Genomic DNA, 27,381 nt, shown 5'->3' on the forward strand with positions numbered 1-27,381 from the left:
CTTTCCTACATTTGACCTTTCTAATCATTTCTAAAACCTCACATTCTGTTATTTCTTCATCTAAGCAGGGGATACAAATCTCTAAGCCCCTCGAGATATCCATACATGTTCTATTATTTATCCAAGTATCCTGTCCTCCTAGCAATTTATTAAAATAATCAATCCAGACTCCATTCTCAATTTTAACATTGGCATATCCTCTCTCACCTCTACTTATTTTGTTAATTCTATTCCATACCTTATCACTTTGATTATTCTTACAGTCTATGTTTATTAATTTTGCCTCCTCCTGTTGCCATATCCTCTTTTGCTCTACTAACAACACTTTATATTCTTTTCTTAGTTTACAATAGTGTGCCCGAACCTTAGGGACCCCCTCTTTTCTATATGCCTTTAGGGCTCTAATCACCTCCATTTTCTTTGTTTTACACACATCATTGTACCATCCTTTCCTTTTATCTTTACTATTATTATTCTGTTTCCTTTTCACATGAGCTATAGTTTTAAAGGGTTTCTCTACCAGTTCTACCGCTAAGTCCACCTTACTACTCAGTAACGCAACCTCTATTCCACTCTTAATTATCTGGAATTCTTCTCTCTTTAAATATGACTCTACTCTTTTTGGGGTATTCTCGCACCACTTGTATTTATTGATTATCCTAATATTATCTTTTTCTGTTACAGTGTTACGTTCCTCCTGTTCTTTCTCATACACTTCTAGGGTAACAGATACCGGGGAATGATGTGATTCGGCCCATTCTAATACCTCTATTTCCTTTACCATCTCTAAAATATCTCCCGTACACACAACCAAATCAATTACACTACCTCCCTGCGCTGTAATATATGTTAGCTTTCCCGTTTCATCTCCCCGCCACCATCCATTTAGAATATATAAATTCTCTGCGGTACATAGTTCTAGTAGTTTATCCCCATATACATTACGTTCCTTATCCCGACTGTTTCTGCTACCTCTCACTGGCTCTATTCCTTCTTTACTATATGCTGGAATTGACTCTCCAATTCGTGCGTTCCAATCCCCCAACATAATGATTCCTGCTTCTTCATATTTACCTCTCATTAGGTTAATCTCCTCTATTAAATCCTCAAAAAAGTTCACATTGGTATATGGTGACCCCATCGGATGGTTATATATAAAGGCTAAGCATATGTCTCTCTGTTTACTCCCTTCCAGTCTAAGTTTGATCCACATTACATCTTGCATATCGTTAGGCAATTCTTCTATCTGACAACTAAACTCTTCCTTTATCAGAAGTGTTATTCCTCCCGGAATTCTCCCTCGAGTCCCTCGTTTTCTTTTTATTACACTTCTCGTAACATAGCCCTTCCATGTTAAAATCTTTCCTTCCGGCATCCATGTTTCTAGGAAAGCAAATATCTCAAATTTTTCCACAAGCTCAGACACTCCATCATTCCCCAGTTTACTTAATATGCCTTCTATATTTACAAAACCAATTTTCAATGCTAGTTATTTCACTTTCCTATTATCTGAGACACTGCCTGTTTTACTACGTGTGTTTATTGTTTTATCAATTTGTACTATACTTCCATGAGGGGAACTATAAATTTCCCCTAACTTCTTTCCTTCCCGTTTATTACATTTTCCATCAGAGAACACTCCCTTCTTAGCCCATAAGTCCTTCAAGCTCTGTCCCTGCTTCTTTTTCTTATCGTCCTCTGTCCTGCAGCTGCTTTTTTCAGCTACCGGAGTAGTACACGAGCTATTACCCGGTTCCTCATCAGGTGTTAAACATTTACTTACAGGTCGTCTCTCCGTAGTAGTGGCAACGCCCTCACTGTCAGTAGGTGTCAGCAACCTTGGCGACACGAGCTCTGCTCCTGTTTCCTGCACGTCATCATTCTTTCTTCCGTGTTGCGCCGGTACCGCACTTCCTCCTCGCGCCAGGGCTTCCAGCTGGGATGGCGTGTAGTTCTTTCTCCAACCATCGCCTGTGATGAATAGTCTGCTTACTCAATATACCTTCGAGAATCTTGGAAAAAAACCGTGAGAAGGGATATGGGACGGTAAGAGTGGAGGTCCGATAGAGGTTTGGCTTGTTTAGGAAAAAGGAGGATATTGGCATTACCCCAATGAGGGGGGTAGTAGCCAGTATAGAGGAGAAAGGTATAAACAATACTAAGTTGTTCAAGAAAGAGTGGTGGGGCTTCTTTGATATGGCGATAAGTGAGGCGGTCAGGGCCAGGAGAAGTGTTTTTCTTATTCTTCAGATAGTGGGAAATATCCGAGGGAGTAATAGGAACATTAATAGGATGAGTATAATCGACAGTAGGAAAGTGATGAAAGGAAGGTTGAAATTCAGGGAGACGGGGGTGAGTATATTGGTGAATGATAGGTTCATCAGGGTGGAAGAGGTCAGGCGCAGCAGAAGGGGTGAAGAGAAGACGAAGATGGTTGGCAAAGAGGTCCACTTTATCTTTGTCTGAAAGAGGACGGGGGGGGGGGGAGAAGTAAGTATGGGGTAAGAGGGAAGAGGTTTAGTTGTTTTCGTAAGGCGTCGGTAGGTGTGCCAGAATTGTCGGGGGTCATGGTAGTCAGCAAGATCAGTACATTTATCCATCCACATTATTCGTTTAATAGCCTTGATGTAAGAGCGAGCGTGGCGTAACGTTCGGCGATGTTGTTGTAGAGTGGTAGGGTCCCGAGTTCGAGTGTAATGATGATAGAGATCGTGTGCTAGGTGTAAGAGGCGCAGGGCCTTACGGGGAATGGGAGGTTTGGAAGGGTGATAGGAATGGCGAGGGATATGGTGCGCGTCAGCAGTAATAAGAGCCTGTTCGAGTCGGGATATGAGAAGTTGTATGTTTGGAATTGAGGTAGGTGGAGGTAGGTGTTGAAGGCAGTTGACAATAGTGAGACGGTAGGCATGCCAATTAATATGTTCAAAACGGTGGGTAGGGGGGGGGGACGGGGAGGGGTATGATTAGGAAAGGGAGAGAGGTCAGGGAGGGTTATAAGGGCAGGAGCATGATCACTCCCAACAAATTGGAGTTCGCGGATGGTGACAGAAGTAGCTAAAGAGGGCGAGAGAAGAAGAACATCGGGAGTGGTTTGGGATAAGGGTAACGTATGAAAAGGGAAAGGGAAATGCATACCCCGGATATGAGCACATAGTGTCTGAAATTCAACTCGTTGGACAGCGCTATACGAATTTATATTAATGTCTGCTACGATGACATAATCAGTGAACCGAAAATCAATATGCTTCACAAAATCTACTGGGACCGGCTTGCTGCTTGCTTCAATGCTTTCATTCCCCACCCTGAAGGGGTGGGGCGGGCCACCTAGAGGGTGTCGCCCTCTCTCTGGCCAAGAGATGCGGGCGGGTTGGGGAGATGTGATGGAAGAAGGAGGTGGGTAAAGGATGTGGAGAGTTAGGAGATGGGAGAGGATTTGAGTCTTGTCTAAGTGCTGGTATATAAGACTTTATTGATATTTGGTGAGTTTTACAATGCAGACTGATGGATGAGGTGATACAATTCTTAAAGATGAGTATGATGTGCCTAAGTCGGTCGGACGTAGGGTCCGGGGTAGCTATGGGAGGTTAGGAACTGGAGGGTGGTGGTGATGTTATGGAGAGATAGAATGAGGAGGCGAAGAAGGTCGTATGTTTGGAGAGGTAGAGGGATGGGTCCAGTTGGGAGAGGGAACGGAGTTTGTTGTAGATATGGGGGAACACAGGGGAGGGTTGGCTGGGGGCGGCGGTGTGAATTGATCGATGGTTGGCGGTTTCGTGGGGGTAGGGGTGGGGAGTGGGAGGGCTCTACGCGATGGCGGCGACCATAGACTTGTGCGCCGGTACTGATGAGGTGCTGGGCGTCTTCTTTACTGGGCATCTGGAGGCGCATCATGAAAGTAGGTCCATGGCTGTTGTAAATTCTGATGGCTCTAAGTACATTGACTCCAGTTTTCCGTAGTTCTTGGATTATGTTTTGCTCGGTAACTTCTGGAGATATCCCACGTAGTACACAGCTGAAGACGGCTGGTGGGGGCGTCTGTTGTTGGTTTGCTGGTGGTGAGACTGCGGCGTCCGGCGGAAATTGCAGTGGTGGGGTGGCTGGGGTCTGCTGGGATGATGACATTACTGGGGATGGGTGGGAAGTTGTGACGGTGGTGAATATGTCTGGGGAGGGGGTACAAGTTGACGGAGTTATGGTTGTGAGGGTAGTTGTTGTTGTTGTTGTTGTGGGTAAGGTTGGTAGGGGCGATGGGGGCACCTGGATGATGGGGATGTGATAAGGGTCGGCTTTTATTTGGTTCAGGATGCATGGGGGGGTTGGCACCACTGCGTATGTTTTATTATGGATGTTTGCTCCGGTGGTGAACAGGCGGCGTTGGGCTGCTTCTCCTTCTAGTTGGACTAAAACGTGAGTAGATGGTGCTGCGGTCTGACCGTCCTGTAGTCTGAAGGCGTTGAGAACTGGAACGTCGTCTGCTTGGAGGTCTTCAAATATGTGATCTTCGGGAATGTGGAGTTCCACGCCAGGGATGAGGCAGTAGGTCATGATGAGGATAGGCGACTGCCAACTAGGCGTCTGCCTGTTTGTGTTTTTATTGGGCCGACTGAGTGGGCTATTAAAGATGATGGCCACCCAGCCGAAAAATTTCGGGCGTGTGTGATGTGTTTTCCCCTCTCCAACCAGAGCAGGTGTGTTCCCCTGCATCCCCTGGGACCGGCTGCTGCTGCTGGAGAGTTTTCATTCCCCGCCCGAAGGCGGGGCGGGCCCCCTAGATCGTGTCGCGATCTCTCGGGCCGGGAGAAGGGAAAAGAAGTGGAAGGTGTGATAGAAGAGGAAGATGGGGATAGCGATGTAAATATTCATGAGGAAGTAACGGTGGGTCTTCTTAGCTGGGGAGATGGGAACGATAGGAATTGTGCTCGAGGAGTGAAGTTTAAATGAATGTAGCAGGGTGGAAATGGAATGTGAGGAGTTGCAGAATTGTTGTGATATTGTTAAGGGAAGTGATGAGGAGTCGGATGATATCTAGCGTTGGAGGTGGTGGAGGGAAGAAACTAGGTGGGGAAAGGCGTGGGCAAACGGGTGTACTAGGTTGGAAAGGAGGAATTGGCCGGGGGCGGCAATATGGTGGGTTGAAACGTTGGCGAATAGGTTGAGGTGGGGAGAGAGAGGGCTCAACTTTATGACGATGGCGATAGATGTAAGCTCCATTGGCAATAAGTCGTTGGACATCTTCGGCAGTTGGAAGGTGTATGCGGACCATATACGTCGGGCCGGAGGAGTTCTTGATCCGAAAGACGCGACGAACTGGGACGCCTTCGGCTTGAAGTTCCTGGAGAATCGTTCGAGCTGAGAGAGCAGGATCCACTCCGCGTATCACACAGCTGTACATGGTGTGACAGGTCGATGAGGACTGCGTGGATGGTGGTGCGGCGGAGGCTGCTGCGTCGGCGGCGTGCGTAGATGGTGGTGACGAAGGCAGTGCTGCAGCTGTAGACGGAGATGTCTCAGTGGGTTGGTTCAGGTGTTGAGGTCCTTCAGGGCTAGGGCAGACAGGGAGGAAAGAAGTCATGAGAGGAGAAGGATGGCATGTTATAACAGTTGTGACCGGGACAGAAGGATAGAGAGGGATGGAGGGCGTGCTGGTCGTTGCGATGGTAGTGGTGATGGTGGTGCTGGTGGTGGTGGCGATGGGAGTTGTGTAGAAATGAGAGGAAGATGGTTGGGACGGAGTCCACTGTGGTGGTGTTTCGTTGGCAAAGTACGAAGGACAAGATGTCACTCGGTGGATCTGGCTGTCCAAGTAGATTCCGCTGGCGAGAAAATGTGAAACGGCGTCAGCTGAGTGGAGATGTAGCAGGACCCGACGTGTAGGGACGAAGTCTTGCAGTATCCTTGAGACGCTTCGGGCTGGGACGTGTGCCATTTGGAGTTTGGCAAGTAAGTCCTGGTCAGAGAGAGCGGGATCGATGTCATGGAGCACGCAGCTGGACATGGTGCTGGGGAGGCTGACTACCAACTAGGTTGGGACCGGTTGTTGTTGTTTCAATGCTTTCATTCCCCACCCTGAAGGGGTGGGGCGGGCCACCTAGAGGGTGTCGCCCTCTCTCTGGCCAGGAGAGATGACGGGGTTGAGAGGAAGTGAGAAAAAGGGGGAGATGGGGAAAATGCGGTATGAGTAAGTAATGGAGATGAGAAGAAAGGACGTGTCGGTTATCGATTGCTTTAGTGACAGATTTACAAGGACAGATGGGCTATGTGCGAGGTGTGGAGGTTAGAGCGGTGTGCTTGGGTGGAGATGAAAGGTTAGAAGATTGAGGGTAGCGGTGAGATTACAAAGGGAGGTAGTGAGGAGACGAAGGAGTTCGTACGTCGGAAGGGGTGTAGCGAAGAAACTTGGCGGGGGAAGGGGCGGACAGACTGGTTGACGAGGTTCGAAGGATGGAGGGACTGGCCGGGGGCGACGAGACGTGTTTGGAAGGGAATGACGAAGTTGTAGGGGCGATGAACGAGAGGGTTCCACTTTATACCGATGACGGTAGATAGTTGCTCCGTTGTGAATAAGATGGTGTACATCGTTGGCAGTTGGAAGGTGTAGTCTGACCATGTATGTAGGACCGGAGTCGTTCTGGATCCTGGACGCACGGCGGGCGGGGACACCAGCTGCTTGAAGTTCCCGGAGTATTTCCCGTGATGAGATTGTAGGGTCGATGCCGCGAAGTACACAGCTAGGCATAGCTGTGGATGATGGTGGTAGCTGCGTTGGCGATGACAGAGAATTGGCTGTTGCTGCGGCGTCAGGGCATGGAGATAGTGGCGGTGGTGCGTGGGAATCCAAGACGTTCGTAGGGGGTTGCTGGGGGATAGATTGTGCGGGAAGTGAAGTAAGAGGAAGGGATGATATCATTATTGACGAAGGATGACAGGTTACTACAGTAGCGGGGGGAGTATTGGAAGTGGTAGAGACTGAAGTCGTAATGGTGGTGGTGGTGGTGGTGGTAGTGGTGGTCGTGGAAGTGGGAAAAGGGGGCAGTGACTCTTCTTGCGGCGTCCTGGGTGGAGAAGCAACTTCGGCGAGCAGGTTAGCAGGATCTGTGTTGAGTTGGGCGATGATGTTCGGAGGAGTAGGCTCCACGTGGTAAAAGCGTTGATAGATAGTAACGCCGGTGTCGAGGAGGCGGGTCACATCGTCCACTCTGGGGAGATAAAGAAGAACCGATGATGACCGTAATCCAGTAGTGCCATCCAACAGCCTGCAGGCATCGTAGATGGGGGCGCCAGTTGAGCGGAGTTCGTGATAGATGTCAGTATCGGTGAGAGCGGGATCAACACCGCTGAGAAGACAGGTGTGCATGGTGGTGTTGGGAAGGCTGACCTCCAACTAGGTGCCAGCCTATATGTTTGAATTGAGGTCGGCTGGGTAGCGAATATAGATGAAGGCCACCCGGCCGAGCAAAAGATCTGAAGTGGCTGCGACGGGAAGTATGCGTCCGCTCCCCAAGAGAAGTGAAGTCTGTTGGGACCGGCTGCTGCTGCTGCTGCAGAGCTTTCATTCCCCGCCCGAAGGACGGGGCGGGCCCCCTAGATCGTGTCGCGATCTCTCGGGCCGGGAGAAGGGAAAAGAAGTAGAAGGTGTGATAGAAGAGGAAGATGGGGATAGCGATGTAAATATTCATGAGGAAGTAACGGTGGGTCTTCTTAGCTGGGGAGATGGGAACGATAGGAATTGTGCTCGAGGAGTGAAGTTTAAATGAATGTAGCAGGGTGGAAATGGAATGTGAGGAGTTGCAGAATTGTTGTGATATTGTTAAGGGAAGTGATGAGGAGTCGGATGATATCTAGCGTTGGAGGTGGTGGAGGGAAGAAACTAGGTGGGGAAAGGCGTGGGCAAACGGGTGTACTAGGTTGGAAAGGAGGAATTGGCCGGGGGCGGCAATATGGTGGGTTGAAACGTTGGCGAATAGGTTGAGGTGGGGAGAGAGAGGGCTCAACTTTATGACGATGGCGATAGATGTAAGCTCCATTGGCAATAAGTCGTTGGACATCTTCGGCAGTTGGAAGGTGTATGCGGACCATATACGTCGGGCCGGAGGAGTTCTTGATCCGAAAGACGCGACGAACTGGGACGCCTTCGGCTTGAAGTTCCTGGAGAATCGTTCGAGCTGAGAGAGCAGGATCCACTCCGCGTATCACACAGCTGTACATGGTGTGACAGGTCGATGAGGACTGCGTGGATGGTGGTGCGGCGGAGGCTGCTGCGTCGGCGGCGTGCGTAGATGGTGGTGACGAAGGCAGTGCTGCAGCTGTAGACGGAGATGTCTCAGTGGGTTGGTTCAGGTGTTGAGGTCCTTCAGGGCTAGGGCAGACAGGGAGGAAAGGAGTCATGAGAGGAGAAGGATGGCATGTTATAACAGTTGTGACCGGGACAGAAGGATAGAGAGGGACGGAGGGCGTGCTGGTCGTTGCGATGGTAGTGGTGATGGTGGTGCTGGTGGTGGTGGCGATGGGAGTTGTGTAGAAATGAGAGGAAGATGGTTGGGACGGAGTCCACTGTGGTGGTGTTTCGTTGGCAAAGTACGAAGGACAAGATGTCACTCGGTGGATCTGGCTGTCCAAGTAGATTCCGCTGGCGAGAAAATGTGAAACGGCGTCAGCTGAGTGGAGATGTAGCAGGACCCGACGTGTAGGGACGAAGTCTTGCAGTATCCTTGAGACGCTTCGGGCTGGGACGTGTGCCATTTGGAGTTTGGCAAGTAAGTCCTGGTCAGAGAGAGCGGGATCGATGTCATGGAGCACGCAGCTGGACATGGTGCTGGGGAGGCTGACTACCAACTAGGTGTCGGCCCAATATGCTGATTGAATCGGCGGGAAGCTAAGTTATAGATGGTGAGCCACCCGGCCGAGCAAAAATGATTTGAAGGTGCGACGGAGTTCGGTGCAATCCAAATCAGAGGAGAGAGTTCTGTGTTGGGACCGGGTTTCCGGTTGGCAAATAAAGAGTAGCGATTGTAAATGTTTTGCGAGGGGTGAGGATTTCAAGTATAAGGTATTCGTTGAATGTGTTGTGGAAGGGTGGGAAATGATGTTGGATAACCGTAAGGTCTTTTCGGACACCAATTGCTACACCACCTCGGGAGGAATGAGGACGATCACCGCGAAAAAGATTGAAAGTAGGGAAAGTTGGGGTGTGATGAGAGGTCAAAAAAGTCTCATTTAGTACAAAGATATCCGGGGTATATTGTGAGAGAGTAGTGTCAAAAAGCGGTCGGTTGGCAGAAAGCGAGCGTATGTTAGTATAATAAATTCTCATAGTATTAATTTATGAAAGGGACGGTACGCAAGGGAATGAATGCAAAGTGCATTCTATTCCCGGAATAGACAACGTCTACATGGGTATTGAAAGCCAACCGAGCCGCTAATTGCACTTGTTGAAGGATGTGAGGGGGTTGGAAAGGGAGAATGTTCTGGAGTACCATCGTGATAAATCGAATGGTACTCTCTGAAATAGGGGGAGGGAGCTTGGAATGGGGAAGGGGATCACCATTCACCATGACTTTTCGTCTTATTCTTGGTGTGGACCCCGCTATCGACGAAAATCAGCTTTTCAACGTTCTTCCCATCCGTGCAGTCAGGAGGCTACATGATCGCACCACTAATGACATGTCAACGCAGATCATGGTGCAATTCTTTGATCACGTCGACACGGCAGCCCTTCAAACCAGTGGAGTAAACATCAACGGACGGCTTTATAAGGTGGTTCCTACTCCCGAGTTCATCCTTCAACAGTTGCGCTCTGACCCCGGCGAACCTCCGAGCGTTTATCTATGTCCCCCTCGCACACTTCAGCATTTCCCACCGCTCCCCACCTCTGTAACGACCACCCTCACTACTACTACTACCACCTCCACCCATTCTGCACGTACCCTCCCGAGTACTTCCACTCTTCCTCCTACAATTAGTCACCCCTCTCCTATCATGTCCACCCCTGCCCTCACCCCATCCATCACATTGGCCAGTCCCCAACAGCCCCCTACCACCACCACCGCTGCCACCGTCACTGCTCAGCCAGCTTCCCAAGGAGAGTCCGCCGCTGCCACAGTTCTTCACCGGCCTCCGTCTTCGAGCTGCGTCCTTCGTGGCATCGACCGTACCATCACGGAACAGGACATATTGGGGGAACTCCACATGGTAGGCGTTCCGGCACTTCGAGTGTTCCGTATCTACAACAATGCTGGCCCAACGTTTATGGTACGCCTCCAACTCCCGTCAGATGAAGACGTCCACAAACTGATCATCTCTGGCGTCCGCATCCGTCGTCGGCACTACCGCGTGGAACATTCTCGCTCTCCACCCCGTACTGTGTGCTCCCCACCCATCAGTTCTCCTCGTCGCCCTCGACCGGACCCGCCACCCACCCCACCCCCGCAGTCGGTTTACCTACCTGCTCCCCAACCCCCAACTTTCCTGTCGCCCCTCCCGATCCTCGACCTTCTTCGTCTTCTTGCTACCTCCATTACTAACATCACAACCACCCTCTACTACCTCCTATTACAACATTACCCTCCTGCTCCTTACTAAACCTTTCAACCGAACCGCAAATTGTCCACTCATGTTTTGTTTTCCCGATGCTCCTGGGTGCGGTCCTGCTCCTCTTGTCCACCCTCGACGACCCGGCGCCACAAGCGCCCTCAATGATTGTTTTTACCAAGTGCAATAAAGTGTCCTTCACGTGCATTTCTTTCTTTCAGTGTTTATTACTCGCTACGTCTCTATGGTTTCTTTTGTGCGATTTTATTGCACTTGCTGCCGACGTACTCCGAAGGACAACTGAACACTCTCTTCTAATTTCCTCCTTTTTCGTTATGTCTAGAGTTAACATTGCAGCGTAAGAAGAGCTGCAGGCCAATTCTGTTTATTTTACGTTATAGTAGTGCAATGTAAGCAATGCTGCAGGACTTTCACAATTTTCTGTTTCAATTGTACCCTTTTACGCAGGGACATTCTACATATTATTTTACGTATGTGCAAAACATACTTGCCATATCTTGTTAATCTCATTCTCCCTTTTTGATTCGCAAGGCCTAAGAGCCGCTAGTTCGGCTGATGGCCCGCCCGCCGCACTCGCGGCGGGAATGAAATAACTTACGTTTGTTTGTTTTTGTTGTTTCACCTGCATACACCCCAGCATCAGTGGGTAGGGTCTGACACATCCCACTCTGACGAGTCTAGTGTCAGACCTAAGACGAAATGCTGGTAATAGAGCAAACGCCTGAAAAGCCATACATCCAATTTTTTATCTGATTTTTGATATGCTCTATTGGTGGAAAAATATCTAATTCCCTTCATGGGAATTTAGTATTACCATTTGGAATTGCTAGGCGGGCACTAATTCCATTGTGGAGTTTTATCTCCCGTATGCAGTTATCAGACTGTGCCACATAAGAGGCTTCTGATAAGTTCACCTGCAGGGAATTGACGATCGAAGCTGACCGTCCAACGGATTGCGCTACACCGCAAGCAGTCACGGGAGTTTATGGCTCCTTGAAAACGTGGTCTCGCCAGGTGGACATAGTAATTCGTGAGGTTTCACCTCGGGACGTGCCATTGACGTCGAGGAATTCTATTACTGTAAGGGTTTCCCCAGGCAATCTGCATTCATCATTGCATTCTTCTCTGCTACATAGTTGTGGACTCGGTAATCTCTGGGGTCCCCTCTCCACATCAGGGGGTTTTTACCCCCTAGGGAATATTCTGTCTTTACGACAGCCGTATTATCATAATGGATCTCATCGCCACCAGCACCATCGCCGCTACCACATCGACAGCCACCACCACCACTGCCGTACTGTCACCTTCATCTGTGACACTAGCACAAGCCCATGCCACGGGCCTCATGTCTTCCGAGGAGCATCCCATTCCCTCTTCTGCACATGGAAGTCACCTCTTAGTACCACCAGCGCCGCAACGAGAGCCATCCCAGGGAGTTAAACGACGTCTCGCCACACCAAAGGAATCAGTACCACCTAAAGTCGTCGCCATCGAGACACCGCCACCGCCACCGCTTCCTCCACCTTCACAGCACACTGACTCCATGGAAACAGCCAATATTCCACCAATAAATACATCATCCACCACCGAATTTCCTCCTCTCTCTGGCAGTCATCGTCCTATAACCAACCCCCGTCTCCTGCAAAAACCACCCCAATCTACCCATACTTTCCTCCTTCAGAACCCATCCCCTGATTTCCGTTCATCGCAGAAGATCTTCCGAACACTTCTCCGCTTCAATCTTCGTCGTGAAGACATCGCCGACATCAGGCCTACCAACCATGGATACCTCATCAAAGTCACCAGTGCAGAAGCCGCCAGTCATCTTTCCAATTTAGTAGGTGCTCATCAACTGGGCTCCAGCTCACCATTTAAAATTCTTTCACAACCCAAACAAAAGACCCCTCCCCCTCCACCCCGCCACAGTCTCTTCAGCTGTGTGATCAGGGGGGTCGACCCGGATATTCCAGACTCCGAGATCCTTGCGGAGCTTAACGCCGAGGGCGTTCCCGCAAGAAAAGTCTTTCGAATTAAGAACGTATCCGGGCCGACCTTCATGGTGCGGGTGCTGGTCCCCACCACCGAAGATCTTGATAGACTACTTTCCACAGGTGTCTCAATATATCGCCAGCACCACCGAGTGGAGCCTTCCAAAGCCCCTCCTCCGCAACCCCTACGCTGCGAACGGTGTCTACAGTACAACGTCCACAAAACGGCCGACTGCAAAGCACCAACACCTATTTGCGGACACTGTTCCCAGCAACATCCTACTCCAAAATGCCCCAACACCACACAACCCCCTCACTGCAACACGTGTGGTGACTCACATCCCACCTACTCCCGTCTCTGTAAGGCCCGTCCTCCTCCCCCTGACAACCGACCCGAACTTATCGCCCCCGTCCGGACCGTTGACCCACCTACAGATCTCAACCGTTCCCAGTTCTCTCCTCCTACCATCGAAGATATCATTCGCTTTACCACTCTCACTCTCCTCAACCTATTCCCATATCACCGACCATTAGTCCTCTCTCACCTGCAAGCAGCGGCCAATCAGACTTTCAACCTACATTTTGTCACCTCCCACTCAGGCCTAAACTCCCATTTTCAATTCACCCGCTTGGAGACTCTTGTTTGATGGCTTGTCGATCCAAACGTGTGAATTCCTCCCCTCCCATCTCCATTCTCTTCATCAATATCCAATCATTTTCCACCAAGCGTCTCCACCTCCTGACTCTCATCCAACAGTACCCCGTTCACACCATCTTACTGAACGAAACCATGCTCCGTCCACGAACCCCAGCTCATCTTCCTGGATACATCCTTCATCGAGCAGATCACCCCGACGACCGCGGACGAGGGGGATCAGCAATAGCTATAAAAGGTTCCCTTCCCACTCGCCTTCATGTTCCACCTCATCCCCTTCACTTTCCAGAATCCATCGCCGCCACAATCTACTTTCGCTCCCGCATCCTACATCTCGCTACAATTTACACGCGTTCCCCTCAACCCCTCCCACTAGATTACATCACTCACCTCAGCAGAACCTTTCCGCACTACATTCTTCTTGCCGACCTGAATCTCACCGACAGATCCGTTCGAGAAATGCACAGCCTCCACTCCCTCCTCAGTGCCATCGATTCCTCCCTTCTCCCCCTTCCTGGCCCAACACGCCCCTCCTCCCAGACCACACCTGATGCCATCATCACACATAATTCTCTTACACATCTCACCACTATTACACTTCTTCCCAGCATTGGCAGTGATCATATCCCTGTTCTATTACAAATCCCCACTCACCACCACTCCTCAAATACATCACCTCCCCAACCAGTACCCAATTTTGCTCAAGCCAATTGGAATTCATATCGCTCCGCCCTTTCCAACATGCTCCCACACTCTTCTCCACCTCTGACCGACCAGACCTCAGTTGATTCACTTCAGGATCTCCTGCACTCTTCTATCTCCTCTGCTTCCCAAGCACACATCCCCACCACTTTACATTCACCCTCCAAACCGCGCCTTCCGCCTAAATTTCTCCGTCTCCAGAAACTTTCTCAATCCTATCTCCAGGATTTCACCCGCACCCGTGACACCTATTTTCTCCGTCGGCACCGCCAACTAATCCGCACAGTACGTAACTACCTTATCTCTTATAAACGTCGTTCATGGTCTCAAACCTGTACAACACTTAACTCCTTACATGCTCATCCCTCCCAATACTGGCGTCGTCTTTCCAGCCTCCTCGGCCAACACAGCACCCCTACCTATCCTATCATTCACCAAGGAAAGTCTCCAGCTAACACCACGGAAAAGTTGGAGATCTTCTCTGAACATTTCGCCTGGCGCTTCAACAACCAAATCTCCCACCACTTCTGCTTTGCTGACACACCGCTCTATCATGATATTCAAGCTTCTCCTAAACTCATTCCCTCTGCTACACACACACCCTCCCCTCATCCTCTCAATTCTCCCATCACCCCCACCGATATTCATATCGCTCTCTCCAAAACTCGCAACACCGCACCCGGCCCCGATAATATCCGTTACCGCCATATACGTGAAGCCCCTCCCATCCTCTTCACTCTTCTAGCCACCCTTTTCACTTTTATCCTCCATACCGGTTTCTATCCAACCGCCTGGAAGAAATCCATCATGCTTCTGTTCCCCAAATCCGGAAAACCCTTGTCCGACTTAGACTCATACCGACCAATATGTCTCATTTCTGTCCTAGCTAAACTTCTAGATAAAATCCTGGTCCGCCGCCTCCACTCCCACCTGTCGTCCCATCACCTTCTCCCGCTTTCCCAAGGAGGTTTCCGTCCCGGCTTATCCTCACACGACCAACTCCTTAAGCTCATCCAAATAGCCTCCAATCACCTCAACCATGGAAAACCTTCCCTTCTCATAACTTTCGATTTCAACCAGGCCTTCGACTCTGTTTGGCACGCAGCCCTCATCTTTAAACTTCACTTTTTTGCCCTACCTACTACCTACATTCGCCTCATCGCCTCTTATCTCTCCCACCGATCTGCTAGGATATCCATTAATCGTGAACTCTCCTCTTCATTTTCTATGTCCTATGGTGTTCCTCAAGGCTCCCCGCTATCCCCAATACTCTTCATCTTGTTCGTAGCAGATATTCCTCAACCACCCGCCCCCATTCAGTTACTTCAGTTCGCGGACGATACTGCACTTCTAGCACCCCTTCCCTCCGTCTCTAGCATGAATAACCTCGTACAGCCTTACCTTGACTCCTTTCTCTCCTGGTGTGACAAGTGGCATCTCCGTATAAACCCCTCCAAAACCCAATCAATCTTAATCCGTCGTAGCCGCCGTCGCTTTTCAGTGACCCGTGACCCTGGCCTCCTCCGACTCACCATCCGCGACACCCCACTTACCGTTCAACCCTCCCTCAAGTACCTTGGTGTAACCATAGACGAATTCCTCACTTTCCGCCCGCATTTCCGGACCCTTCAAACCAAATCTTCCCGTCGAGCCCGGTTGGTTCGCCGGCTTGCCGGGACTACCTGGGGCCTTAACTCCCACCTTCTCCTACTCACCTACACCGCCTTCATTCGTTCTGCCATCGTCTATGGTTTCACCGCCTGGCTGGCTGTTGCAGACTCTCACCCTACCCTCCTTAAACCTTTCCTATCCATGGAACGCCGCCTAGTTCGCATCGCCCTCCGCCTTCATCCACTCTTTCACACCTCTGACTTGTACAACATCTTCCCAATTCCCAAACTAGATACCTTCGTCTCCATTCTTGCTGCCCGCTATTTCCAACGTTCCCTTGACCGCAACAATCCTATACTCTCCCTTCTCCTGCACTCCCCTCTCAAAACCCCTCTCTTTATCCCCACCCCACTCCATATCTTCAAATCTCTCCACCAGACCCCTCCACTCGGACAGCGTGTGGAGACTGTCTAGGGGCAACTTTTTTCATTTACATTGCTACCAAGTCCCCTACTTTTTCACTTAGTACCTATTTTCTTTAATCTCTTTATACAATTCATACTTAATGTACTGATAATTAATCACCTATTCCTTACTTTATATATCTCCAAGATAGACCATATATACATACTTCGCTTCTGCCTCCTCCTGTATAATTTACGTATATTAACTGGGGTGTACATGTCCGATATTTTGCATTAGGCTCTGCTAAGGAAGGCTATGTCACTAAGTATGCTTGTTATTTTTCCCAAACTTTGTAACATGTATTTATGATATTCATCACCTTATGTGTTTTTTCTTTTCTCTGTCAATTTATGTTACCCACGAAGTCTGTTGTATCCATTTTTGCATCATGTCTGTATTGAAAAAAAAAAAAAAAAAACCGCTCACAGAATGTCCCGCCTCCCCCCCTATGCCCGTCATATATAATAAAGTGTAATCCTACGCCCACCTCCAGTCACTCTTGCACTTCAACATCTCCTCCAACGCCTTAATCCTTTTTTTCCCCCCATCTCCCTTTTCCTTCAATCCCACACAACCCCGTCCAATCCCCTGGCCAGGGAGAGGGCGACACCCTCTAGGTGGCCCGCCCCACCCCCTCAGGGTGGGGAATGAAAGCGTCCGAGCGAGCGAGCGTTCACCTGCACAAGGGACTCTCTTTCAAGATCCTTCTCCTCATTATTTTTGATTCGGCCGGGTGACGTCACAACTTTACCATCGCACCCAGCCGACCCAACAAGCATATCGGCCAGACACCTAGTTGGAAGTCGGCTATAGACAATGTTCTCCTGTATTGTCCTGGACGTCCACCATTCCATCTCAGAAGAAACCATCCTCTCCGACCTCCGCAAGACAGGAGTGTACAGCGCAACCAGACTCTACGAAGGCTCCGCTCCAGCACCAGAGGTCCTACTATTTCTCACCTCTCCGACCGACCGTGACCATCTTCTCGCCACTGGTGCCCATATTCGCAGTCGTCTTCATCGCGTGGAACCCACTCCTAGCCAAGTTCTTGAACAATTACCGGACTACTCATCTGATCTTCCTACATCTGATGCTTCTACGGCTGCTTCTACGTCATCTCCCTACCCCACCCCGCCACAACCATTGTCCTCTCTCTGCATCACTTCTAACGCCACGATCACCACCACCACTATTACCACCACCAGCTCCTCTGTTCACAACCCCATCACAAACTCTCTCACCACTTCGGTTACTACCCATCCCACCCCTATAATGACAACTACTATCACCTCCCCTCCCAACCTTACCCCATCAAGCCAACAAGCAGCATCTGAACCTGACACCGACACGACGCCACCATTATCGCCAGCTTACACCTGCGTCATTCGAGGAGTGGACCCGCTCTTATCCACGGATACCATCGTCCACGCCCTTCGCCAGACCGGAACACCAGTGCGCCGAGCAACCCGGATCTTCAATGCCTCAGGACCTACGTGCCTTGTTCGACTTCATCTACCGACTCCGGACACTGCCCAACACCTCATCGACAACGGAATTCATCTCCACGGCCGCCTTCATCAGATTGAACCCTCTCGTTCTTCTCCCCAAACTTCCACCCGACCTCCCACACCTCGTCGCCGTCCCCGGCCAGCGCCACCTTTCCTTCCACCGAGTCCACACATCCGTTTTTACCCGCCTCCACCCGATCTCTCTCCCCCACCACCAGCCCTATCAAACCCCCTCCATATCTTACTCACTTCACTGCATCATTTCTCTTGTATCTTCCACAACCTAGCCCACTCTTTCACCCCTCTCACACACCCCTCACTAGTCCCACAGCCTTTGCATTATTTCTTTACCCCACCATGCTTCCCTACATGTTTATAATGCAGTGTATAATCTTTGTAACATGCCACAAACGAAATTGTAAATCTGTAACACCACTGTTAAAAATTTTCTGTACTTCCTATTGTAAACCCCTTGACTTAATAAAGCACCTCGCCATCTCCTACACATTCACATCCTTTCCCCACCTCCTTCTTCCGTCCCATCTCCCCAACCTGCCCGCATCTCTTGGCCAGAGAGAGGGCGACACCCTCTAGGCGGCCCGCCCCACCCCTTCAGGGTGGGGAATGAAAGCATTTGATAGATATTCACCTGCATACACCCCAGCATCAGTGGGTAGGGTCTGACACATCCCACTCTGACGAGTCTAGTGTCAGACCGAAGACGAAATGCTGGTAATAGAGCAAATGCCTGAAAAGCCATACATCCAATTTTTGATCTGATTTTTGATATGCTCTATTGGTGGAAAAATATCTAATTCCCTTCATGGGAATTTAGTATTACCATTTGGAATTGCTAGGCGGGCATTAATTCCATTGTGGAGTTTTATCTCCCGTATGCAGTTATCAGACTGTGCCACATAAGAGGCTTCTGATAAGTTCACCTGCATACACCCCAGCATCAGTGGGTAGGGTCTGACACATCCCACTCTGACGAGTCTAGTGTCAGACCTAAGACGAAATGCTGGTAATAGAGCAAACGCCTGAAAAGCCATACATCCAATTTTTTATCTGATTTTTGATATGCTCTATTGGTGGAAAAATATCTAATTCCCTTCATGGGAATTTAGTATTACCATTCAGCTGTCTATGCGGCGAGAAATAAATCAGTATGCAAATAAGTCTGTAGGTAAGTCAGCAAGAATAAGAGAGTGATTTATTGTGCGCACGAAGTTTTATACATTCTGGCTCGGCGGTGTGTCGTTTTACATGACGATGATTAGTTCACCAGTATCTCCTTTTATTGGCTATGACTGTTCTGGAATTCTGGAGATTGTATTCGCTCGCTGGGCACGCGCGCTGCTAGCCTCGGGAAACCTGTCCGTCACGTGTCCTCCCCTTTCTCTTAATCGAACAGTGGATCAATACTTGCTATATTCAGAACTGGTAAAATCCGGCGTATGCACATGGAAAACAGCTTGCTGGCAACAGAATTTAGCCCTTAACAGATAATAAAAACTTCTTAATCCTGGCCTGTAACTTTTAGCTTATTATTGACCAAATTTGATGGGGACAATATCACTCATCTCTCTTGATGTGCCCAACTTACTTGAGCTTTTGCTCCTTGAAGATTGTTAGCTCTTTTTTCTTATTTAACAAATTGAGGACTTCCTCGCTGTTTTTCCTTCCTACCTAGGATATTTGAAGCATTCTCTGTACAAGTACATTTTGAAAGCTTCAATCCACTTCTCCAGCAAAGAGCTGAGTGTGCAGCCTTCAAAACCATACAGAAGGGCAGGGAAATGGTAGCACTGCAACGTCCAAACTCTTGGAGCTGAAGGTGAATAGCGCCCTCGTACTGTAGAACAAATTTTTGGCTTGCTCGATCTTGGATTTCATTTTTGGGATTACATTGCTCAATCACTATAGTCCAAAGATATCTGAAGGATGATACTTACTGAACAATTGAATTGTTTCTCAATTTCACACCCGGCAAATACTGGGGCTGTACCTTAATTAAGGCCATGGTTGCTACCTTCCCAATCCTAACCCTTTCTCATCCTTCCAACACCAACAAGCTTCAATGTGTTAGTGCGTCATTAAACAAGTAGCAAAATTTAAATATATTATAGCTTAAAAAACTAAAAACAAACATGCTTCAATAGCAATGCAAACTAAAAAGTAGAAAATAACTTTTAAACATAAAGAGTTTGTTCTAGGCCCTATAACAATATAAAGTCCATTGGTTCATTACAATAAAAATAATTCTAAGAAGTTTACAATAACAATTAAGTCACTAACAAATGACTAATTTTAATTGTAAAAAAGTGTTGGGTGCTTTTTACTATATTTTTATAATGACTCTACTTTTATAAATAGCAACCAATGAACTATTTGTAACATTTCATATCAAGCACCCCTTGTATTAAGTGATTCTTCATATGCGTATCGAAACCTGCTCCAGAATGGGTAGACTCTACATATGAAGTTTGGTCGAGATTTAATCAATAGTGTAAGAGAAAATTGAAAAATAACCTCTTCTGGTCGTCCTACAAACCCCCAGTCTGTTCAGTGATTGTTAAATGATATGTGTATTAAAACGTGGTCCTGGATGAGTAGACTCTAAATACAAAGATTGGACAGACAGCAGACCAACTAGAATTTTATTTATAGCACGAGTCATTATAAAAATATAGTAAAAAAGGGCACCCCACACTTTTTTACAATCAGATTAATCATTATTTTTATTAGTGACTTAATTGCCATTTTAAACTTATTAAGAAATTTTTTGATTATAATGTACCAATAGACTTTATATCGGTATAGAACACATTCTTTATATTTAAATGTTACTTTCTACTTTTTAGTTTGGATTGCTATTGAAGCATGTCTTTTAGTTGTTTAAACTATAATTTATTTTCTTATTTCTTAGTCTAGTAACAGAATCAAAAGTAGTTATAATCAAGATACTCGATTCCTCAGTAATATCGTATGTGTGTTGATAGTTCAAATATTGTTTCATTCATGTCCTCATAACCTTGCCATTTCATCCAAAGCATCTCCATTACATGGAACTCTCCCTGTTAATTTTGTGCAATCAAGTTCTTCTATTTGAATACCACTGAGTGACCCACAGCTGAGCGCTACATAAGCCTGTCCTGTTGCAAACAACCGAGAGCCCAAATAAATAACTGCATAATCTACTGTACAGCCTTGCATTTTGTGTACAGTTGATGCCCAGCTCAGGATTAATGGCAGCATTCTTCTTTCAGCGGTTCCATACCTATATTTTGTTGGGAACTGTATCGATATTGGTTTAATTACATGTGTGTCGTCAGGACCAAAATCAATACAGACTGATGGTATGTCCATATCATATAATTGATTACGACGGAAATGTGGCCAGATAATACCAGTGATAATACCCATGTTGCCATTTACTAGACCTTTTGCCACGTCAATATTCGATCTCAACATTATTTTTGCTCCCACAAATATTTTCAGTACCTTAGGAAGACCATCTGATTGATATCATCAGGTATAACAGAGTCCAGATTCTTATCACCTAAATTTCGTGCAGTGTCAATGAGTTGATCTTTTGCCTTTATTGTGTTAATATTTATCCCTTTTGTTCTCAAAATACTGGAGAAATTCTCATTATGTTTAGCTACTTGATTATTTGTTGGATAGATCCTTAGTACTTTCTCGATGGAAAATTCATTGACAGTATCTGTTGAAACTTTTTGTAGACGTATTTCAAGATGCTTCGATGTCAATTCTCCAACTCTCAAGGCATTTAGTACATCAATAAATGTTGTGTCTCCTTGTTGGCGCATGTTTTGTTTAAGCTCAACTAGTTTGAACAGCTACCATAATTGTGTAGTTGGCTTCATATGTTCTGGTTGCTGAAAAACTTGATGTCCCCACACAGGTGGTAATTGCATTAAATCACTGAAAACATTTATACCTTCAAAAAAGTGTTTGGATTTTTCAGATGTCGCTGATGAGAGTTGGATCATACAAAGCATCTTGTAAGGAACCATAGAAATTTCATCAGTAAAGAGAAATTCAACCTTTTGCCATAGTTGTCGCATTACACTTAAATAGTTACCAGTAAGGAGTGGCATATGGACGATTACTCCATCTTTCTGTGCTGGCAATTTTAGCAGACGATGTAATGTACATCCACTGACCAATTGTGGTGCTATTCCAGAGGAAGCACCAACTTTCACTACTAATTTTTCATAACACCAGTTGACTTGGTTTTTTCAACAAATGAAACAAAAATGTTTTCCCAGTGCCTGCTTCACCATTTATGAAAATTCTTCCTCGTTTTTTGTTTTCCATTAATTTGATCTTTTTTCGTGTCTGTAATATAATTGAACAGTTGTCTTTGGTCAATATTCATAGCCTGCTGTGCCCTGTGAAACTGTTCATTGCTCATATTTACATCTGGCAATTGTTCCTCTTCTCCTTTAGGATATAATATCTCTGGCTGATCCAAATTTCAAACGCATGCACTTTATTAAATGCGTTTTCAAGTTTTTGATCACACTCTCAATGTTGCCACATATGTTTACTCATCGCCTTCAATTGGTCCTCTTGAGCTAAAAAGGCATCTTTTGCATTATCAAACCCTTTGAGTAATCCAGTTTCTTATCGATAAGGCATATATTGAACCAATTAACTGTAGAAGTAGTTCTCTGGATCGGGTGATGCTATGAAGTATGGCACTCTCACAACTTCAGGAACATTCCTCACAGCCATTTTACTGTTATCTGACAGCGAAATAAGTTGATGACGGACATTCGAATGAGCTTCGTAAGCATCATGATCAATAATTTCTTCTGTTTCATTTGTTTTTTTGTGATAGAAAGGTTCAAACAGCATAGCAAATTCTGTAAGGCTCAATCGAAAAATCATAATCAGAATGATCCAAAGGGCGTTTTATGATATCTTTCAAAGATATTACTACAATAACCAGTGGCATGATTGTTTTTGCCAAATTACAATACTGTACTCTGTAACTCTGTTCTGGCTTAATAGTATTAAGGAAAACACAACTTTGTGAACTACCACATAAAGGAATATGACATAGGCGATATGCACATTCAGTAGCTGATACTTGCCGCTCATGAAGAATCTTCATACAAATCCGATATATCTTGTGTGAAATATCAGACTCTTCACGTTGTATTTGTTGTGTTGCCTGTGCTATTCCAGCATCTAATCCTTCAGGTTCTCCTTTTGATAAGTACTTTGCAATATAGTATGCTATCACTTCGTTTAAGCTCCATGTTACCCATCCATAGTCTCAATAGATTTGGATGATAATTATTTACCCAAACATCTTCTTTTCAATACTTAAGTAGATAAATTCTTCCTCCATTACGAATGAATTCATCTGAGGAATGAGACACTATCTGGGTCTCATTGCATTCTTGCCACGGAAAAATAAATTGACATCTTACAGAAGTATTCTTTTTCGTACAAGTTTGTGTATGTTGGTGGATTTGACATTTTTTTACAAGTTCATATAATTTTGGATCTTCTTCTGCTGTGGGCATCTTACAGGAACAGTTATGATCAAGAAGAAGTATTCCTTCTTCTGTATCAAATAAACTCTGGATGATTTTCTGTCCAAATTAACATATGAAGGTGAGGACTACCACCATTCTGGAATTTTTATACGTCACCAATAATCTGTTACTTTTCCTCCAAAAATGTCATTATTGTTTTTTATATATTTCATCAATGCATTTGCTCTAACCATAAAATGTCAATTTAAAATTACTGGATGTTTTTCTATAAGGTGTTGTGTCTCGTAAATGTCAAGTGTACTTGAATCTACATCAACTAGTAGTAAAGCCTTTTGTTGATCTAACCAAATAAGGTAATTTGAACTAAAAGTTACAAAGTATGTTGGAGGTCGCAACCATCTGATATGGGCTAAAAGTTCATTCAAAGCTGATCTCCAATAAGCTGCAGATCCTCTTAAATTTTTAACATAAAGATGAATATCTTCGACAGCCCCTTGTTGATTACAAATTGTTTTCCCACATGCTGATATAGTACTTTTCACTCGATAATATTAAAAGAACGATAAGGCATAAAAGAGATAATTGTTACATTGAAATCTAGTGTTACTTCCCAAAATTCTGTACTGAAAGTAATCAGGTGGTGTTATGTTTACGGGCCTTGATTCACTATGTCGGTTTTTTCCAACTGGAAATAAAAATTACCAGGCAAATTCTTCTGCTTTGAGTTCATGAGTTACATTGATGAAATTGTCAGTTGTTATGCGGGTAATTTAATTAAGATTTCGTGAAACATGTATGTCATCTTTGACATTAGGTTGCATGACATGAATGGATGCCAACACCGACGTCTGCACCGGAATGATTTGTTGTATAGATCAATCAATCAATCAAACAATCAATACTGATCTGCATTTAGGGCAGTCGCCCAGGTGGCAGATTCCCTATATGTTGCTTTCCTAGCCTTTTCCGAAATGATTTCAAAAAAATTGGAAATTTATTGAACATCTCCCTTGGTAAGTTATTCCAATCCCTAACTCCCCTTCCTATAAATGAATATTTGCCCCAGTTTGTCCTCTTGAATTCCAACTTTATCTTCATATCGTGATCTTTCCTACTTTTATAAACGCCATTCAAACCTATTCGTCTACTAATGTCATTCCACGCCATCTCTCCGCTGACAGCTCGGAACATACCACTTAGTCGAGCAGCTCTTCTTCTTTCTCTCAATTCTTCCCAACCCAAACATTGCAACATTTTTGTAACGCTACTCTTTTGTCGGAAATCACCCAGAACAAATCGAGCTGCTTTTCTTTGGATATTTTTCCAGTTCTTGAATCAGGTAATCCTGGTGAGGGTCCCATACACTGGAACCATACTCTAGTTGGGGTCTTACCAGAGACTTATATGCACTCTCCTTTACATCCTTACTACAACCCCTAAACACCCTCATAACCATGTGTAGAGATCTGTACCCTTTATTTACAATCCCATTTATGTGATTACCCCAGTGAAGATCTTTCCTTATATTAACACCTAGACACTTACAATGATCCCCAAAAGGAACTTTCACCCCATCAACGCAGTAATTAAAACTGAGAGGACTTTTCCTATTTGTGAAACTCACAACCTGACTTTTAGCCCCATTTATCAACATACCATTGCCTGCTGTCCATCTCACAACATTTTCGAGGTCACGTTGCAGTTGCTCACAATCTTGTAACTTATTTATCACTCTATAGAGAATAACATCATCCGCAAAAAGCCTTACCTCCGATTCCACTCCTTTACTCATATCATTTATATATATAAGAAAACATAAAGGTCCGATAACACTGCCCTGAGGAACTCCCCTCTCAACTATTACAGGGTCAGACAAAGCTTCACTTACTCTAACCCTTTCACTACCAGAACATGAAAAAATTGTAGGAAAATTCAAAGTTTTACATAAAGTGAATAAAACAGGCCAAAGACGGCAAAAATACCAAAAAATTAGGTTTTATCGATTTCGAAAGTGAAAATCCAGATTGTACATGATGATGTACAAATGTATTCAAAGGAGTCAATTCAACCAAAATTAAGATTGTACTTGTTTCCTGCAGTGTTCAAAATTAAGGCTTGGAAATAAATACAGTATGCTATTAATTTTCACAAAATTATATATTTACCACATTACAAGTTAAATTTAGCTCAATTCAGTAAAAAGTGAATGCCCCATTGATTCATAATCCAACATAAGAAATTACAACTAAGGAACATTCGAGTCATAAAACACTACAAAGTATTTACAGCGTATGCACGATGCGGAAACTGAGTGAAACACACAAAACTGTTCACTTTGTGTGGAAATCAACAAAACAATTACGGTCTTTGTTCAAGCAAAGATGGACGTCACATTTAGCACAGAGGAAGTGAGACCTACACATGCAACCGATGGCTTTACACCTTCCTGCTTCTTTTTTACCAGAGTGTATTGGAAGATGATCTATGGTATCGTGTCGAACTCGAGTTGAGGGCCGACTTTCAGACACTTTTCTCTTTGGTGCTGCTGGTACAGGCATATTATCACCGTCCAAACTTGGCCATCCTCTCTTTCTTCCAGGGAAGGTCTTGCCTTGTTGCACCGAGGAGTTGGCTATGGCTAGTCTAAAATGGAGTAAATCCAAGCAGTCTTTCACTGGGACTTTGAGTGTCTCTGCATCTCTTCTGTACTCCAACCAGCTATTACAAATTGCTAAGTCAATAGCGTGAAATATCATTTGAAGCGTCCACTTCCGAGATCGAATGAATATTCTGTACAAACCAATAAGGAAATCTAAGAGGTCGACTCCACCCATCAAAGCATTATACAATTTCACAACTTCAGGTCTCCTTACTTGAATGTATTTCTTCTCAGATTTGTCCCATCGCCTCACTTCGTCACTGACTCCTATCCCAACAAAGTTTGAAGCTAGTGTCACTGCTCTATTGTCGAACCACCTAACCAGAACAACGTCTTTGTCTTTACTGGTGACCTCTTCCTGGAAACCGCGTTCTTTCTTCTTCAACTCCTTTTCAGGTAAAAATGGCGGATTTGAGAAGCGATTTATCCGTGCGGTGCCTGCAGCTAAAATTCCCTTTTGTTTCAGAACTTGGAGTAGGTGGTATGAATTGAAAAAGTTGTCAAAATACAAATGGGAATGCGGAGTGTGAATGCGTTCGCTTAGTTGTATTACAACTCCTGGCCCCAAGCCGAAATTATTTTGCAGTCCTTCATTCAATTCTGTGGTTTTTCCTTGGTATATCAAAAAATTGTATACCAATCCACTTTCCCCACACAAAAGAAATAACTTGATACCCCAAGGGTTTGGCTTTCCACGCATATATTGCTTTGCAGAAAAGTGTCCTTTGAAAGGAGCCATCTGTTCGTCAACGCACAGCCTTTTCTCCAGAACAAGTTCATTGCATCGTTTTAGAACAGCATCATAAATTGGTCTCACTTTATAGAACTTGTCCTTGTTTTCAGGATTACGTTCAAGATTGTTTACAACATGCAAGTTTGTGCGCAGGCTGTAAAATCTATTTCTTGTCATAGAAGACTGGAAAAGGGACATATCAAAACTTTTATCCCAATAGAGACTTATCCGGGGAAATCCAAGTGAACCCATGTATATATGAAGTCCTATAAACACATCAATTTCTCGATTATTAGTGGGCTTGAAATTCTTATCTCCTTTTTGAAGGGCATATGTATTTGTTTTTTCTGCTATTTCTCCTGAAATTGTTTCAGTGATATATCTTCTGAAATATTCTACAGGTTCCATTACTACATTGCAATCCATATCAAACTGTTCCCAATCGTCAGGAAGCGGATCAATAGTACTATGACGCCATCTGATGTATTTCTTTGCTGTTACAACGAACTGCGTTTCAAATTCAGATTGTGTAACGGTGGAATTTGTATTCCCGACACTTTCATGGGTTCTTGACAGCTGGACATCTCCTCCAGTATGTAGTTGTTCTCCATCCATACCTGCCACCATGTGGTCTACGGACGAAGTATCCGGCTCGTCATCTTCCGCTTGCAACTCGTCCACTGCAACAATAAAATATCATTGATAATACACAAACAAAGCAGATACAATAATATCACTATTCTTATTTTACCTTCTTGGCTGTTTAGGAACATTTACAAATCCCCTCTTATGTCATTCAATTCAGGAACGAGGTAGTTCCAGTTCACCCAACGGCAAGCCAGAAGATAGTTTTCTGTGGTTTCCCATTTTCAGTTCAGACAAATGCTAGGGTTGGTCCTCAACTACAGGTCACAGCTGATTACGTGTTATTCATAGCGCTTATAATTACACCATAATTACACATAACACTTTCTC

This window comes from Anabrus simplex, chromosome 1 (assembly GCF_040414725.1).
Source record: "Anabrus simplex isolate iqAnaSimp1 chromosome 1, ASM4041472v1, whole genome shotgun sequence".
NCBI lineage: Eukaryota > Metazoa > Arthropoda > Insecta > Orthoptera > Tettigoniidae > Anabrus > Anabrus simplex.